The 16,557-nt window shown below is 38.8% G+C and overlaps 1 protein-coding gene and 1 pseudogene across 2 annotated transcripts in view; one reads left to right on the top strand and one right to left on the bottom strand.

Moving 5' to 3' along the window:
• Positions 1 to 1,085: 1,085 nt before the first annotated feature.
• Positions 1,086 to 2,720, bottom strand: LOC119904946 (annotated as a pseudogene).
• Positions 2,721 to 4,710: 1,990 nt separating this feature from the next.
• Positions 4,711 to 16,557, top strand: part of LOC119905916 — a 50,565-nt gene continuing 38,718 nt past the window's right edge. For both annotated transcript variants that reach the window (XM_038723316.1, XM_038723312.1), the window contains exon 1: positions 4,711 to 4,924. The gene's annotated coding sequence lies outside the window, so the exon portion shown is untranslated. The remainder of the gene's footprint in view (positions 4,925 to 16,557) is intronic.

Raw genomic sequence — 16,557 nt, 5'->3', positions numbered from 1 at the left:
GAATCATTACACCCTTAATACTATATATAAAACACATATATAATAATTTGAAAAAGCTGTGCAGGAGAGTTGGAAAGCTGAAAACTTTTTAGAAGACAGAAGACAGACATTTTAACAATATGCTGAGCAGTTTTAAGTTGTTTGGGATTGTAGTCAAAAAAACTGCATAACAGTACAGCCACACTAGCAGCTCTGTGAGGCTGTAAGACTCATTATGAAGAAAACCTCTGTTGGATAGATAAAAGTCAAGGTCTCAAGTTTGTTATTGATACTTAGTGGTGAAGTTAATATGAAAATTGGCCAAAAAGTGGTGTCAAAGTCAAGGTTTTAGCTTACTTATATGAAAAGGTTTATCACTTTGTAAGCACAAAAGGGAAAGAGATGTGTGTGGCAGTGCAACAGTTTTTTTTCACACTTGAAAAAAAAGAGATCTGTGGCTTCAGGCCATCATCAGAGAGAATGAAAATGGTAAACTGTGGGGCCAAGCCAGTTGTGAACTTCTGTGTCAAAGTGAATGCTGCTGCTACACAGCAGTTAACGCCATGCACACAGCGGCACAGACAGTAACTGACTACTGTTACAGCCACACAAACATTCACACACATATACACATACTAAAACATGTTGTCTGCATGGAGGTGAAGAAGACACAAAGCTCTCAATTTAAAATACCTGTAAGTCCAAAATAAGCTGTGTTTCCTTACATTTAGACTTTACTTGGGAGACCACCAAATTAACCAATTTTAGCACTTTATCAAGTAGACATTATCAGAAAAACAGAAAGACATTACATATTACGTTCATGCTAATGAGCTTCCTAATAAAGATTTTCTATTAAAGAAACATCAAAAAAGTCTATGTGTATGCTCTCAATTATATATATATTATCTTTGAAAGAAAGAAAATCTTAATCAGCCAAAATCGGAATCACCACAGACTTTTTAAAAATCGGAATAATTACAAGCATCTCTAGTTTCTACTGTGAAAAAACATGGCCCTACCATAAAACACCTGCTTTTAGAATGGAGATTGGTTTAACAGTCTGTCAGTGATGTAATTTGTTTTAGTAAATTCACATTGGACAGACTACCAAAACAGCAAATCAGAAAAAGTGACAAATATCAGAAGATCCAGTCAAATTAAAGAGGCTGCTTTTACTCAAAAAGGTGGGCAGGGACAGGCTGCTGTAATTTATAAATGGTATCATTATCACCCCACAAAGTTGTATTAAAAGAAAATTGCAGAACAACAGAACAACACAGCAGGCTGTGGTTTTGTTGAATTTCCTGTTTATTGGTCAACCTGTGGCTAACGCAAAGAAAAAAAATTATGTACAGCAAGAACTTTAGTTTGAGCTGTTGGTATACAAACAGTTAATTTTAAACTTTCAACTCTTGTTAATCTTCATCTGCAGTTTGTACCACAGGCACATGGCCGGAGATAGAAAAAAACACATTACTGAACGTCTGACGAGCTTGCTGGTGTAGACGTCTGAGCTGAGCAGAAATATCTTCATTTCCATGGAGGTAAACCAGAGGGTTGAGAGCACTGTTCAGACACACAAGTCCACGACTTATCTGATGAGCAATGTAGACTCCATTAAACCATTCATAGCATATTCCCTTTTTGGACAGAACTCTTACTAAGAGGTTCAGGTTCTGGAATACATGATAGGGAACGTAACAAACAGAGAAGAGAAGAATCAAGATGAATAACAATTTCAGGCAGCTCTGTTTCAGTACCTTGTCAGTGGAATTGTGTGGCAAAGAATGACAATCACATGTCCATAGCAGCCCAGTGTGATGAGGAATGGGACACAAAACCCAGTGAGTGTCCGTCCAAAGCTGTATTTCAGGTAATCCTCAACACGGCTCTTGTGGTGTATCATAACATTTCCCAGTGGTGTTTCCAAATGTTTTTGGGTAGAAAATCCCTGGAAGACTTTGAACGCTCACTAAGCACCAAACCATGACAGAGACAGCCACAGAATGAGTGACAGTTATTCTTCCCATCACTCTCATTGGATGGGCAATGGCCAGGTACCTGTACACACTTATACAGGTGAGGAACCCGATGCTGCCATATAAATTCAGGTTGAAGCAGAATCTTGTTATCTTGCAGAATGTATCTCCAAAGATCCATTTACTCTTCTTAAAGTAGTACACCATCAGAAAAGGGAGTGTGAGCAGATACAAAATATCTGCAAGTCCGAGGTTGAGAACAAAAACATTGACGTTACCCAGTTTCTTCCAGTTGTGGAGTAAAGACTTAAATCCCCATCCATTCGCTACCAGGCCAATGATGAATACTAAGATGTAAACAGGAGGCAGGAACTTATGTTCAAAGCTGAAACTGACACAAGAAGTTATATTCATTTTGTCTTCTGAAGAGAAGTTGGCATAAACCTTTTCCTCTGTGGACGATCTGGCTTATGAAAGGAAAAAGAAAATGTGACCTGCTATTTGTTCAAAGTCGACTTCCTGTTTGAAGCCCTGCTGTCTCAACTGTAAATTTGAGATCACAGATTAATGTAGAGCAACATCTCTACACGTGCATGCAACCTTTTACCATTTGCTTGCTTGTGCACAACCACTGCTCACTATTCTGTCATTTGTAAAAGCATTGTATGAGTATCTGTACGACATATCATGATGGATGTGGTCTCGTTAAAGAAACCGTGGTGTGGTACGCTTCGGTGTTATCTGTTTTTCATGCCTTCCTAGCTGTTGATAGAAATCACAGAAGCATGTAAGGCATTGTCTAGCCTACAGTGTTGTCTGTCTAATACGCAGTTAGCCTACATAAACATGTCTTACTTAGTTTAAATACTTAAGGCCCATAAAATAATAAATAGACAAAAAATTGCCCCCCTTCTTCCATACACACATAAACATCAAAATGATTTGCTAAGGTGTAGTGCCAAGATAACACAACAGTCTAGGGTTGAATGTTTCAGTCAGAATTCCCACAAGTGCTCATTATGTGAGAATTTTAGCACACAAAGTACATGTGCATGATATTATTTATGATGACAAATAAGTGTGTAAACTGTTGGGACACATGGAAACGTACACACAAATGTGTAAGAGTCTCCCTCTGGTGGTAGAGTAGCTACTTCAGAGGGAAAACACCCACTAAACCTTTCTGAACAATCATTACAATATATTCAGATTACATATTTAGTGAAATGATTCTTTAACTAAACTTTAGTTAAAAAAGCTAAATTATACTTACCACTGTTTTACCGACATCAACTGAAGTACCTGTTATAGCATGCACTTTTCTGTGACTGTGGCGAAGGGCTGGAACCATGAAGACTTCCCACAACAAACCCAAAATTCACATATTAGGGTTCTTAAAGTGTCCTTAAAGGGTGGCTGGTAGCTTTTTGCAGGAAAGGAAAGTCAAGCTGTTGTTTTAAAGGTACAACTTGTTATCTTGTGAGTCTTCCTATTTGCTCTAGCAGATGCTGAAAAAGTTAAATCGAATCGCATCCTTAAAACCCAAAGTCAGTTCAAAATGTGGATTTGGAGAATCATTACACCCTTAATACTATATAAAACACATATATATAATAATTTGAAAATGCTGTGCAGGAGAGTTGGAAAGCTGAAGACTTTTTAGAAGACAGAAGACAGACATTTTAACAATATGCTGAGCAGTTTTAAGTTGTTTGGGATTGTAGTCAAAAAAACTGCATAACAGTACAGCCACACTAGTAGCTCTGTGAGGCTGTAAGACTCATTATGAAGAAAACCTCTGTTGGATAGATAAAAGTCAAGGTCTCAAGTTTGTTATTGATACTTAGTGGTGAAGTTAATATGAAAATTGGCCAAAGAGTGGTGTCAAAGTCAAGGTTTTAGCTTACTTATATGAAAAGGTTTATCACTTTGTAAGCACAAAAGGGAAAGAGATGTGTGTGGCAGTGCAACAGTTTTTTTCTTTGTTTGTGTGTGTGTTTGTGAGGGTGGTTCACTTGGAAAGGTCATCATATGTAGTTACTCCTCAAGTAGGTACTCCTCAACATATCTCTTATGAGTGGTATCGTAAGATTTCTCAGTGCTGTTTCCAAACGTTTTGGGGTACATGTTATTCTTCCCATCACTCTCATTGGATGGACAATGGCCAGGTACCTGTACACACTTAGACAAGTTAGAAACCTGATGCTGCCATCTAGTAGTGACTCATGCTTTGGTGCCTGGTTGACTGAAGCAATGTGTCTTAAAAGATTGCTTCCTGGCAAATGTTCATTATTCTCTGGTTCTTACTCAACACAAAATATAGATGTGATCACTGATGGTGGGTGGGTAAAATAATATCAAGGGATGCATGTGTGGCACCAGCACACCTGGGGCTCATCCCCTTTGATTGGGAGAGGTGGGGAGCTCTCTTTTTAAGCCTGTGTGGTAGAGTCGTTTGGTTTTCTGTCTTCTCCTGTTGGGTGTGGAGACGTGTTTGGGCTGGCGTGCTGTATGCTTGTTGCCGCTGCCAGAGGTTGTCAGTTTCCTGCGGAGTGGTAAGGAAGTCTTTTTTTTTTTTTCTCTCTTTTTTTTCTTTCTTTCCTCTCTCTATCCTCGTGCCTTTCAGTGCATTGTTGTGCGGGTGGCACTAACGAGCGTAACGACAGTGGATAGATGAATACCTGGGCTGCTGGCGTTGGGTGCCTCGGTAAGCTACATGCCTCCCTCTTCGTCCCATTGGTGTTTATCAAGATCTAACGGTCTTATTTGTTATAGTTGAGTGCTGTGTGGGGATTGCTTGCCCCCCTGCCGGGGTCTGAGGGTGGCGTGTCCTTACCTTGTTTGCTTTAATTTATCGTGGCCCTATTTTAATGGTGTTTTCACATCACAGCAGGACCGAGCTACAGCCGTTTCATGCTGCTGTCGAGGCTGCCTGGTGCCCATTAAGAGGTTAACACTCCCCGGTGCGTTTCTCCTCCCACTCTTTCTGTTCTGGATATCGGTATAAAACTTTGCTGTATATTGATACAGTGTCTGGATATGACTGTCCTGGATGTACAGAACTGGTTTGGAGCGATATGTTTAAGTGTTTGAATATCCAGACATTGGCTCTGTAAATATTGGTATTAACTGGATACATATTGCATGTGGGTTTTTGTGTTTGATTTTGATTCCTTAATTACGCATGCGGGTTTGTTGATTTGAATGGTGTTTGGGTTTTTTTTTTTTTAATAGAGCAGGTGTTGCTATTAAAATATGACCAAATAAATTGTATATTTTATAATTATTTTTTATTGTCTCTCCCCCCTAATTTTGATAAAACTTACTGTAATGGCGTTGTCGGACATTTTCAGCTTGAGTGTCATAGGCCGCTCGTTCTGCCACTCATGCAAGCATGCATTCAAGTGTAAAATGACACTTTATTGAACTCTCTACACGGTGTTAAAAAATGAAAACAAAGTGCGTCAAAGCCGATGGATACTTTACCTTCGATTACTTGTTTAATGAAATGTATGGGGTTGCTCTTATGTTGTATGATTTGGCAATATTGTTACACATTCATGCCAATAAAGCTAATTTGAATTGATATCTACAGAGATAAAAAGACTAAACAGAACGAGCACATTAAGTACAGCGTTAAACAAGCAGGGACGGAATGACAAAGTGAGGATTATCTGCATGCGGACGTGCTAGCAGACAGGGTTAACCTCCCTCGTGTTCCTGTATTACCACCTTCTCTCCACTAGATGGCACTGTTGCAAAAGAACTAGGGTCCTAGGATTGCGGGGGTAGTGTTGCTGCTGTCAGCAGGGCTGTGTGGGATTACTGACAGATTCTTGAGGTTCTGATGCCTCCCCATCTGGTACTCAAAGCTTAAAATAACATTGCAGGTCTTGGCTACTGGACATTGACAGCTGATATAAAATTGTCTTAAAAGGACAGCACAAACATTTAAAGACGTTGTCCCTTGTTCCATTTTTCTCACATGTATGTGACATAATAGTGCTGTCAACATTAAAACACAGGCATCTTTTAGAGGACCATCTCAAAAAATTTAAACAGTTCATTGTGAGCATCAGAACCAGACAGATTACAGCTTCAGAAACCTTTGCAGGTGTTTTGCGTTAATTAGCTGATTAGAGAGCTCTTCTCCAGTCATTTCTGTATAATTTATAATACAGGAATGTATGTATGCTAAAATTTTAATACATTTTGAGATGGTGGTTTTTATTTCCATGAGCTGTAAACCATAATCATCAAAATTAAAGCAAAAAGGGTTTGAAATGCTTCACTTTGTGTAATGACTCTAGAATATATCAAAGATTCACTTTTTGAATTAAATTACGTTAGAAAATTAACACACGTGGAAGGCATTCTCTCCTTCTGTTTGTTTTGACTTTTAAATATTGTCCATATTTGTATCATAGATCCATTAAAAAAATGTGTTTTTTGGGTCTTTGTAATTCTATATATTAACACTCCCTGTCTTTACTACTTACTGAAAAGCTAATCGTATACCACAGATAAAACATGGAACATTAAAACTGAACTCTTCTTAAGAACATCAGTCTAGTATAAGTGAAAAAGTGAAAATACTCCCAAACATGTTTACATGAAATGTTGAAAAGTCATTATGCAGTGTATTTCTGTGTGTGCAGGAGTATTTTTCCTGTCTACTTTAAGATAAATAAGGAGCCATACACCCAGTAACCACAGACTGTATAACAGAGCCTGAAGTTTCTGAAGAGTGCCTTGTTTGCTGCTCTGATATAAGTCTAGTTTAAACACAAAATAATGTGGGCACATCCAAACCATCCTGTGGGTAAGTGCTGAAACAAAGAATGATCTGGACAGAGTAATTATGAATCCCACAAGGTGTTTTTTATTGTGACCTTGCACATGTGGTAAATGGGTGTCTATACATTGTAAACCACACAAGACCTTCTCAGAGGTTGCAATGACACCACCTACAGGGCTTAAACTGTTCACTGTGCATATAAGTCTTTGTTTTTCACTAGAGTAACTTCTCACTCAATGTCTCTCAAAGAAATGTCAAAATAAAACCGTAACATCAACCGTTCATTTTATACTTTCTCAACATATGTAAAATTTTAGCTATAACATCTTAATATTTTCATTTACAGCTGTTAACTAATGTTAAATTTAGATCACACTATTTAAAATATGAAACTGATGATGAATGATAAGTATAATTATTTTGATATACTTTATAACTGTATTCCTAATACAAAGGCAATAGTTGAATAAATTAAACTCTTGTCTTGCATTCATGAGAACATCAATATTAAAAAGTTACAAATGTAAAAGTAGTTTTGTATGACTTAATGTGTTGAGTTATTATAATAGAGCTGATAAGAATCCAGTGTCATAATTTCACATCAGTAGTGTTCAGGTGTTGTGAGTAAAAAAAAAAGCTGGATCTGTTCTCTCCTGTAGAGCTGGACACAGCTAATCACACCTGGAAGGTTCTGCAATCAGCTCCTCTGGCACCTGTAAAGACAACAATGGGTAGACAGTTAAGCAGCTTCTTCCAAAGAGCCATAAAGCTGCTGAACTCAGCTGCCTCAGCATGAAACCTCTCTGGCATGTGGCAGTAATTAGGGGTGGCAATGTGAAATGCACCGTTTACTAATATGTGCACTATACGTTTTTCTCCTGGACACTTTGCAACAATAACTACTCAAGTCAGATGTTGTTGAACGTTTATTATAAGGATCTTTTTATATTTATTGAACTGTACTACCTTTTTTGGCAAATTCTAATCCACCAAACAAACTCTCACACACCTAACTTCTCGCTTTAACTAAACCATTGCCCTAGTTACAGCCCAGCTACCTGTCTGCAGGCATAACTCATATTATATGCTGACAAAAAAGGTGGATGTAAATCTCTGCAGGTAGCCTACAACAGCTGTTCTGCCAAATTATGCATCTACCTCCTTAAGCTTCCAGAAATGTCGCTGATCAAATGCAGTTATCACCTCAAATTGTTTGCTGACTCTCAAGGAATGCTACACCTACGTGTAATAACTTATTGATGACTCTAAACTGCCTTTAATATGTACTTCGAATCAATCATCCCCACAGATGAACCCCCACAAAGAATAGTAGATTGTTTTTAAACCGTAAAGTTACACTTGGAGGTGCACGGCTCTCCACGATAGACCGCTAGCTCAAGCATAGACTGTATATAAAGAATGAAACACATCAGGGTAATCAGAAGACAAAGGAAATGAAGCTCAACAAAGAATACAGAGACGGATGGCATCAAAGTAAAACAGGAAGTAAAGTCACAAGCCAGCTCTTAGCCCGTGACAAAGGAGGTGACACATCAGGTTTGCATGCTAAAGAGATGATTTATTGTACAAGTAACAGAAAAGTCAAATGTCGTGTGGAAAATCAGTTGTGTCAGTAGTGAATGGATGAGTGTGTGTCTTCAGGATAAACCAAAAGAGACAAGACAAACCCAATAAGACATTGTGCAGTGACATTGAGCAGATACAACAAGAAATTACAAAACCTCAGAAAACAAAAGTAAAACTTTACAGCAGTGGTAAGCAAATAGCAGCCTGTGGGACAAATCTACTGAAAGCTGACATTTTCCCTTAATTGTTTCATTGTTAACATTTTTTTTACAGGATTTTCCATTAATCTACCATATATAAGAATGAATATACAAGGCCCGTATAAATGTCAAATATGACCTCATACAGTAACATCTTACACAAGCATATGTGCAGAGAGGCAGCAGGCTTTCTGAACATTGTAAGGTGCTGAAATTAAGTCTGATAAATCTAGGCTACATGATGAATTACAGATAAATAATTGCTTATTTGACCAGAACACATTTGTTTCAATAACAGTGCTTTTATCCAAACATAAATGAAGCAAAGTATCAGCTCATTATGGTTAACAGTCATTCTTAAAGTGACTTAAAAGTCAGGATCTCAGCTTTGCTGCTCATGCACACAGTTACCAGCTCATGTAACAGAATTTTAAACTCTCTTAAAATCACTGGGTACCAGGTTGGTCGGTGTACGGTCTGGGTATCTATGGATAATCTGTAATTTGTTTGTAATAAAACAAATACAGTTTCTGTTTTTTGTTTCCAAACAAATAACCATTTTTGATATCAGTATCAAAAAACAATTAAAAACAGACCCATTTTTGGCGATTCATTTTGTTTCTCTTTGAACAAATGAAGAGTCTGAACTTCGTCAATTCGTTTTCGTTATAAACCAAAAACGATGGTCACGTGGTCCATTTTTGGAAGCGAAAGCAACCGATAAAACCTTCAAAATAAAAGTAGCCCATGTAGCCTAGTTAGAAGGGTGATGATATTCTAAAACTAACGCTTTGAAACAAAACACAAACTGTATTTTTTGTTTTTTTATTACAAACAAATTGGGGGTTATCCAGAGATACCAGACCGTGACCTGTACTAGACACAGCTCCAACCTGTCCACCCTACTAGGGTCACCCACCTTTAGTACCAATCACCTGCACACTCTTTCATCAGCATCTCACATGTGTAGCCTAATACTTGAGGCTTTCAACATTAAAAGAAAATAATTATTTTGTATTGCATTGGATGTATTTAAAGAAGTTGGAGACAAAACTTGAGTATGGGGGGGGGGGGTTCTGCTGTTTCTGTTATCTGTTTCTTGGAGGCTGAGTGTAATATGTAGTGATAACTGGATCGAGTTAATGTTCCTGATCATTTGGTGGGTTTTGTGTTTCTTTTCAAAAGTGTGTGCAGCACGGTCAGTGTGGTTCTATCTTTATCCTTGCAGACATGTTGCAACATTGTGAGGGATGTGTGGACAGACTGATTTAATGCTGCGTTGCTTGTTTTGTGATGCATGTTTGATATGGTGAGAGGAAGAGAACTGAGTCCTGAGTTTGCCGATTTTTGTATCAGATGTGAGAAAATGTCATTAGAAGTTGCTGTTGGTATTCTGGGATGTGACAGAGGGAATATCCAGAAGGTTTTTCTTCTGAGGTGTTTGTGAATGAAAGGCTTAATGTCCAAATAAAGCTTGGTGTTCATTTGACTGACACCACAGATTGTTAACTGGCAGTAAAGGCTGCTCTGGAGAAGACTGATAATGTACTCAGACTTTCTCATCTGTTTAGGGGAGTTTGGCCCCCTTTAGTAAAAAGACAAACTAAAAAACATGTTTGTGTATTGATAGCTAGCGTCTAACACTGATAAATATAAACAGATGGTTCAAGTTTGATTACAAGGCTAGCTGTTTAAATTTAAGCTTGTATATCAGTGAATTAGTTGGCCTGTGTGGTTATCCATTTTCATTAAGAGTTGATGTTCAGGGAGCACTCAGGATCTCTCTTGATGCATTGTGTTATAGTGTGGCTGGGGAGCAGGTTAGGGTTTTTGGATGGTGTGCCAGCCAACGTTTGAACACTTTTTAAATTATTATAGGCATTTTAAGCTACCTGTTGCCAAGACCCTGTAGACTGCATGGCCTGTTTTGCTAGAGTTCAACATGGCAATGGAGGTTGATGCACCGAGTTGCCTTAAATGTCTGCAAAAGTCAGAGCTGGGTGGATGATTTACTGCTTTAGTTGAGGGTTGTATAGCCACTGCTGATTTGTGTCCTGATTTTAAATGGGGATTCTTTTTATGAGACTGTTACAGGTGGATGGGTCCTGTGAATGTGTTTGTCAACTGCTAGGTTCTGCTAAGGGTGGGGCAATTTACTTGTTTCTGGGCTGCGTGACTTCCCTCAGCCCTTCTCCCTCTTTCGTGTGTTCTGACAGGGTGGTGGACTGTGGGAGCCCCTCTTCCCTTCACTGTGGGTGTGTCATGCTGTCTGTAGGTGGTGGCGCACATGTGTGTGTGGGGGGGGGGGGTGTCAGGACATCCTGGTGGCAATTGTGCTTTTTGTAATAGTTTGCTTTTATCCTTCAGCATCTCTGCATTGGCGTTAACATCTCGTTGGTTTATTGTTTGAGCTTGTGTAGTTAATACAACTACCCAAAACCTGATCTTAAAATTTTGATGTTGTTTCATAAATTACCTTTCCAGTCGAAATACATGTCTCTCTTGTAAGTGTGTGTGTGTGTGTGTGTGTATATGTATCTATCAATCCCATGTGGTTAAAATGAGGGATTATATCATGGATCTGTTCCCAAGTTTGCTTGTAGCGCTACACTAATCTTTCTCCTAAGGAGGACAGTAGTCCAAAAATGTTCAAGTAGCACAGAATTAATTTATAACAATTTATTATATACATATTCATAACATGCCTGAGCTCCTTATGTGCAATGACGTTTTATGATGTGAAGACAATTGGATCTGAACAGTTGACATGTGCCTACAAATGTTGGAGATTTAGTTAAAAATCTACATCTATCCGCTACAGAGGGTCTACCCACAACCTGGAGGAGGAACAGTATAAATGACTATTGGTATAATATAACCTTAACATTATTTACAGTAGACTTTAGTCTTCACTAACCCACTGTGCTTGTAAATCATTTATGGGCATATGTGAAACTGTCGCACTGCAGAGCCCTGCTTCACTGTACTATTGTACATAAAAGCCTACTGTTTGAGATATAAATGTATATTAAAAGACATAAGTTGATCCTTATTTACAAAAACAGTGCCACAATTACAAAGTGTGGTTACATAAATCATGATATTTATATCTGAAAGTGACAACAGGGACCTTCTTATGGTGCTAGAGGAAGGAGTGGTGGTCTGCTTTGTCCTGACAGTCCAGCATTAATTTGAAGAGAGTGACGGTAGGTGATTGGGCCAGCCTTGATACTATCATCAGTCCTTAAACCTGCATAGGCTCTCATCCTCCAGGTATTGGGGAAAATCTAGGAGACCTTGAGATGAGTACCAGGGAGAAAAACTAAATGATTTACTTTTATTTTATTTTACACAAGTACGAACAGTACAGAGCACAGCCTTTAAAAGAGATGAAAGCCCCAGAGCTAGAGATCACTTTTGACTCTCATTAATGCTCACCAGGTTTCACAAAAGTATGCCTACATAACTTATGAGAACTACAGGCTGCATTAAAAATATTTACTCTAACATAAGTATATTACACTGGCAAAAATTGCAAAGGAAAATGTTTACAACTCTACAGATTTGCTTTTTGAAGAGTTTTTGTTCTGACACTGGAAGCTGAGAGTTTGTTAGCAGCTATAGCACCTTAGAAAGAGAAGCTGGAAGGCAGGTGAAGTTCTGCACACCCTTCAAACTCAGTGATTAGCTTCCTTTGGTAGCAGTGCCAGCCTTCTCTTTGAAGTTAAAACATCAAACCCTTGTTGCCTATTGGCGCTGCAGAAGGAGTTGTGCACAGAAGGGGCAGAGTGACCTGGTTGAGCTCCCACATAGCAAGAAGGCCTATAAATATGTTAACCTAAAATATGAATTAAATAATATAAACTTAAACAGGCTTACTGCTATCCTAAGCTACTAACAAGTTCATGGTTGCTGGATGTAACCACTTGGAGTTTTTTATCTCCAAGCTGTATTCGGTGTACCACCAGTCCGCAAAAAATGTGAGATTGCTCGAAGAAGCAGCCTCGGATCTAAACATGCAACTTTTGCTTCACCATCAGTGAGTAGATAGTGCTGCTACAGCCTGTGAGGAAGCATCTCGAAGTGACAGAGGAAGAAATTCCTGGGGCCTTCAAAAACAACTCACAAACTCTGGGTTTTTAGTGGATCTGGCTTGCATGAAAGACACTCAGAAACTTCAGCCAAGAGACATGTCTCTAATGGATGCCAGACACCACATTCAGCAGGCTATAGAGATACTGACAGCCATGAAAGCCAGTGGAGGAAAATCCACACTGAAGGCCGAACAGCGCACGTCCCTGGGACTGCTTAAAGATGTTGAACTCACTGAGGGTAGGGCCAAGATTAACAAGAGTCAGTTTTATCAATCTGAGTTCACAAAGCGAATGCACAATCGACCTTCTCCAGATGCTGAAAACCCTGGATAAGCACTTTTGGCTGCAGGACCACAATGCATTGATCCTGTATGGAGAAAACGAGGTACGGCACTTGCTAAAACACTTAATGAACCAGTCAGAGGCGGTTGAGGAGTTCGGTGACTGGAAGTTACAAGATAAAGTACCAGGCAAAACACTGGAAAAGCTTTGTACAGCAAGCAGGACATACCACCTCACCACCTCCGAGTATGGGAGGGGGTTTTCTGTTTCTTCCACTCTTATTAAAATTTAACAAATTTAAAAATAATCTGGATAAAGCCACAAAGTTCTTAAAAGAACTCAAACACAAAGGAACAAAGAAATAAACGCATAATATAAATGCAGCAGTTTGGCAGATCTAGACGCAGAATGGGCCACGTTAGGTCTGCATTCTGCTGACAGAGAAACAAACATGCACATCGCTCTCAAACACTGCCAGGTTATTCAGCAGTCAAGAGCTGTGAAACGGCAAATAAAAGGGAAAAGTTACGTTCTCTGGCGGACAGGATTAGCTGTAAACACACCACAGGGCTAACGCTAACGTGTTTTAATGAGCCAGTCTGTTTGTTTTTGACAGACGGCTCCCGGTAGAACCCTGTCAGGAAGCTGAAGTGGAGCGGACCCAGACAACTCATCAGCTGTTAGCTGTAAACACTAGCAGGACTAAAGTTTATGATGCAGCTGTGTTAAAACTATAGCGCAACATCACTGCGCTGTAATAACATTATGCTTTATTAACATTGAATGTCACATCATTAACAAAATGGATATGTCAGTCCAGTGACAACAGACTTGCCTCTCTGGCGCTGGCAGTAACTCAGGCTGCCGAGTGAACGACAGACTCCGAGGAGGACCCATATGAGGGGTGAACGATAAGTTCATTCCTGCTCCATAGTAGCTGAGATGCCACGTGACAATGGAGGTCAACATTGTGTCGTCATGTTTCTACAGTAGCCGACAATGGAGAAACGGCACTACAGAGCGCATTTCGTGTAGTGTAGACGCCACCCTCACTACATTGAATGCGTTGAAGATGAAATGATACACTCTCTGGTTTGTTAGAGATAAAAGTGACATTTGGAGAAATTAAGGCGACTGTGTTATTTAGCAGGAGAGCCGACAGCCTGTGGATCTTACCATACCATGAAGCCAGACGAGGTTGGGACAGATACAGATGACTGCAGAAATAAAGGATATAACGTTAATTGGTGTGGATTTTCCCAGACAGAAGGCTTTGACGTTGGACAGATGTTTTCAAAGAGGTGCTGAAGCGGTCTGTTTTCTGCTGGACAGATAATTAAGTTTGTCAGACTTTACTGATGCAAATGAAAGCTGTTGTTTGATAGCTTTGGCTAGAAACTGGCCCACAGACTGTCAGTGGTGTAAAATATGTAGTTGATTTAATTTCATGTAGCCTAGTTATTCTCCAGCCTGTGGTCTGGCTTTGGCGGTTACAGCGAGACAATCAGCTGATCAGTAATTGACAATAAAACGGTAAAGTTAGCTTACAGCATGGAAACATCAGCCAGCTAAACTTTTACTGCCCTAGTAGGAAAAACATGTAGTTGGATTAATTTCATGTAACCTAGTTATTCTCCAGTGCTGTGCTTTGGCTTTGCCGGTTACGTTACCGAGAGGATCAGCTAATCAGGAATTGGCAATAAAGCGCTAATGTTAGCTTAGAGCAGGAAAGCGATCAGCCAGTGAAACTTTTTCTGCCCTGGTAGAAAAAATATGTAGTTGGATTGTAGTTTAATGTGCGCTCTGTTATGTCTTTGCTACGTGGACAGGAATGTGCCATTGAAATGGTAACAGCAAGGAAGCTCAGATCAGCAGCTAAACTTCACATTTTTCTGCCCTGGTGGAAAACATGTATTTCTTTTTACTGCTAATGATGTATAACAAGACCATGTACCTATCAAGTGGCCAATAATCAATACTTTAAGAATTTGCATTAAAAAAATGTTACAGATATGCTTCACCAATGTGCACACAAATGTGTAATTTGTACTTTCACATGCTAAATGTACATTAAAAATGTTGCCCCATTTTACCAAAAGCTGAAATAATGGCTGTCAGTACTACTTTGTGTTTCTGTTGTATTTAAAAAAAAAAAAAAAAAAAAAAAAAAATTAAGACACTTTGGTAAGATTTGCAGATTGCTTATCTAATTAAGCAAAGTGAGAGGAGCTGTGATCCTCACAGCCAATGTTTTTGTAAACTTCGTGTGGTTTATAATGGACTGTGGTACAGAAAGTCAGTGGTTATACTTGATGCACTTTTGAGATGTCCTTCATTTACATTGGCATGTAAAACAATGAATTACAGGAGTATGAGGCATCATGTAGCACTTTCTTTCTTGATGTGGCGGTTTGTTAATGAACAAGTAACAATAATTAATAAACATGTGGTTTAACTAAACAATTATAATTTCTGAGTTACTCCATTCTGAAAACTAAAGACTTATCTGCACACTGTATAATTAGTTTTCATGTGAAACATTTTTACTCTCACTAAACTGATGTCTCTTATCAAACATTAAAGCTGAACTGTTGCTATTTTATCTGTGTTGTAAGATTAACTTGTCCTAGGAATTGACGGAATCTGACATTTTCAGTCAAAGACAAAATGAGTGCTAAAATAGAGAATCTGTTGCAACATGCACATAAGGACAAAGTTTAAAACTAAATTTAAAAGTTAACAGAAGGCCTTTCCACATCAGTCCACGCCATCAGATACAGATGTCCAGCTGACTGAGGATGTGTTACTGCAGCTGTCTGGCACCAGGTGGGACATCTGAATCACACTGTGACTGTGGAAGGAAAATAATAAATGTTGCAGTTAATGTAAAATATAAAGTTAACTATAAAAGTTGCTTCACTTTGGGTGACCGTACTATTATGTCACATATTTGGAGGGAGCAGCACCTCGAGATATATAGACAACAATAACAGTCAACATGTTTTTGTGTTGTCCTTTGAAGACAGACTATGTAATATCAGCTGTTAAATGTCCAGTAGCAATAACAATAAATGCTGATTCATGGTAACGTTAACTGTTAACGTTAGTCTCCACATAATCTAGTGGCAAATTCCCACATATATATTTATTAAAACGTTGAAGCATTTTAAACCTTGTGTAGTATAACCTAAATATCGGCCGATCACCGTGCTGTTTACACACTGAAGTCAAGCCAGCCTCCACTGCGATGCGTGTGTTTGGTTTTTTTTTTTTTTTTTTTTTTTGGTTGTTTTTCCTTCTAGGCATTACGGTAACATCGCGTCGCAGCACATTTCAAAATAAAAGTGAGCTTCTGCTGAACATTATGCAATTGATGTGGCAGAAACGATTGAATAAATAAATGCTTAAGACACCAAGTATCTAAAGAAAATATTAGTCTCATAGAAAGCTTACTACATTCAGCCAAGATTCGAACTCATGTAAAAAGAAAACGTCCTGTTTCCACAGACTTATTTCACTTCACAGTGACAGCAGACCACCAAAGGGAGACCCTGACCACCAGAGAACCGTCAGCCAATATCAAAGCAGTCTCATGTCCATTTTCTAAATGTATACACATAAACACACAGACACTG

The sequence above is a fragment of the Micropterus salmoides genome, unplaced genomic scaffold, assembly GCF_014851395.1.
Source record: "Micropterus salmoides isolate LMB-PRFRI ecotype aquatic unplaced genomic scaffold, ASM1485139v1 Ms_hic_scaffold_16, whole genome shotgun sequence".
Taxonomy (NCBI): domain Eukaryota; kingdom Metazoa; phylum Chordata; class Actinopteri; order Centrarchiformes; family Centrarchidae; genus Micropterus; species Micropterus salmoides.
The sequence above is the reverse complement of the archived record's forward strand: the minus strand, read 5'-3'. Positions and strand labels throughout refer to the sequence as shown.